Raw genomic sequence first — 3,041 nt, 5'->3', positions numbered from 1 at the left:
ATTACTGTTGTTGTTAATTGACGTTGAATTGAGCACAACTCATAGAAACTCTATGAACAAAAACACAAATATGTTTCCATAACTATCATGATTTTTCCAAGTTCATAGAGTTTCCAGAGACATGTGGTTTAGGAAGTGGATGTCACTCTTGATTCCAAACCTGTTTTGCAACTTGGAGCTCGACCAAACACTGTCCACATTGGGAAATCATTTTGTTATTTGATATCCAATGACACAACGTTCAGCATCACAGCAAACACAGGTTACTTCACACACAGCACATTACCAAAGAGTGATGTATGAGAGGAAGAGTAATCCTCCAGGTATACCAGCACTAGTCTCATTTAGCAGTGGTTAAGTGCCGTCAAGTCAAATATGACTGACAATAAGCTTTGCAAAAGTCCTGAATTCTCTTCTATAAACTAACATAATTTCTGTACATTTATAGAATTAAGGGAGTTTGTAGAATTTAGAGAGTTTATAGAGTTTCCAGAGGCATCTATTTAAGAAAATGGATGCCACTCTTGCTTCCCAGAATAAATCATTCTAGAAGTTCATCCAAATATTGTACATAGTGGGTAACCATTATGGTATTTGACAAGACTGTGGAACAGTGCACAGCATTACAGCAACACCAAGTTGTCCAATTCAGTAAATAGACAAAAGATTGCTGTGTCATTTAAGGAATATTTATTCAAAAATTAATAATATCTCCACTAATGGGATATTAAAATGACATCTTTGAGCAGACCTCCACCCTTTGCCAAAGCCTCAAGGACACCCACTGTTGGTGGAGAAAGAGCAGTAACACACATCAAACACAACCCCAAAAACTTCCCTTATGTGAACAATGCGACTGCCATAGAGATGTTAGCTAGCCAAACTCCATAATTTAAAATTATACAATATTGATGCAAAATTATAGAAAAGGATAAGAGAATTGAAAGGTTAAAACTGGATGCATGTGTATTTAAAAATTTAAGATAATGAAAGTGATACCATTTAAATATTGAAAATGAATCAATTTTCAGTTAACCTATCAGAAGAAGAAAACAAAAAACACAACCTCACCTTTAGAAAAATAAGCTTTCTTTTGAGGGATCCAAATCTGCTGCCTTCTCACTACCCTAGAACTATTTTAACTCCCATCTCAAGTCTGTGGACTTTTTGGTGTTAAGAGTGTTGACTGTGGAGCCAAGCAAACTAAAGCTGTGAACAATCTCAATCTCCTCACCATCCATCGTGATGGTGCCAATTGGTCCAGTGGTAAGAATCTTTGTCTTCTTGACATTGAGTCTCAATCCATATTGGAGGCTGCAGTCCTTGACCCTCTGCAGCAAGTGCTTCAAGTCCTCCTCAGTTCCAGCAAGCAGGGTTGTGTCATCTGCATAATGTAGATTGTTGATAGATCTTCCACCAATCCTGATGCCACATTACTCCACATAGAGCCCAGCCTCCCGGATGATCTGTTCTGCATACAGGTCGAAAAGGTATGAAGACAGGACACATCCCTAGCATACCCCCTTCCCAATTTTGAACGATGCAGTGTTTCCTTGCTCTGTTCTGATGACTGCCTCTTTGTCCAAGTATAGGTTTTGCTTTAGCGTGATCAATCTTCTTGGATTCCCATTCTTCTCAGAGTCAGCCACACTTTGTTTTATGGTCCACACAGTCAAACACCTTTGCATGATCAATGATGCACAGATAGACATTTCTCTGGTATTCCCTACATTAAAATCTGAAAAGCTTAATCTTTAGAACATAAAATGCATTATTGAATATTTACAAAGTTTTTGATTGTCTTCTAGTCAAGCAAGACTCATAGCGACCCTAAGTACAAAAGGCCAGTAGCCAGCCTTTCTATAACGATAAACGTTTATCAAAGTTCATAGAGTTTCTGGAGGCATGTTCTTTAGGAAGTAGATGCCACTCCTGTCCATACAGATATATAGATATATAGATATATAGAGATAGAGATAGAGACAGACAGATAGAGAGTTATTGTTAAGTGCCATTGAGTCACAGGCGGCTCATAGTGACTCTATGAAGGAGAGTCCTCAATGCTTGTGTGTCTTTCATCCTCTCTCCAGGTTCATAGGGTTTCCAGAGGCAAGCTATTACAGATGTGGATGCCACTCCTGCTCCCAAGCTTGTTTTAATCGGGGTGCTCCACCCCACACTGTCCGCATTGGGTAACCAACCATTGACACATTTGACACATTAGTGTCACAGTATTCAGCCTCACAGCAACCACAAGTTACCGCTGTACAGCAAGGGGACACACCAGGGCTATACAACCTAACGGAATGTTTGAACAAAAACAATGAAAGACAGGCCCGAGGGCCGCCGATTAAAAGTCATCCACCTTTGGTTGTTAGCATCGCATTCAGTCCACTGGGTCAACTGATCTGTCTTTATGTTGATGTTATTGTTGTTAAGTGCCTTCAAGTTCATAGAGTCACTATGAGTCGTTGAAGGCAATCAACCAATCAACAACATTATGCATATCTGTGTGTGTGTATGTATACATGTATGAATATATACATGTATATGCATAAACATACACACACACACACACGTATATGTTGTTTTTGTTAAGTGCCATCAAGTTGTAGATGACTCATAGCCACCCTATGAATGAAAGACCTGAACACTTCTATAATTTCCACCATTTCTCCATGTTCATAGAGTTTCTGGAGACAAGCTATTTTGGAAGTGGATACCACTCCTGTTTCCAAGCTTGGTTTTTCTTTTTTTAAATTTTATTACTTTGAATGAGCATTTACACAGATTTTTTATTTCCATTCATTCATCATTGTGGTTTTCTCCCTACCCACTCCTCCCTCCCCCAAGTTCACTCTTCTCTTTGAAAAGTAAAAGTAAAATGTTTTCATTGGTATATAATGATCCCCCTCCCACCGAGTACACGCCACCATACAATCTTCATTCTGGACTCTTGTCATAACCATAATATCAATCATATATTGCTTGTTTTAATAGGGAAGCTCCACCAAATACTCTCCACCATGGGTAATTGTTAT

Source organism: Elephantulus edwardii, unplaced genomic scaffold (assembly GCF_000299155.1).
Source record: "Elephantulus edwardii isolate Elephantulus edwardi_28Jun2011 unplaced genomic scaffold, EleEdw1.0 scaffold00382, whole genome shotgun sequence".
Taxonomy (NCBI): domain Eukaryota; kingdom Metazoa; phylum Chordata; class Mammalia; order Macroscelidea; family Macroscelididae; genus Elephantulus; species Elephantulus edwardii.
The sequence above is the reverse complement of the archived record's forward strand: the minus strand, read 5'-3'. Positions refer to the sequence as shown.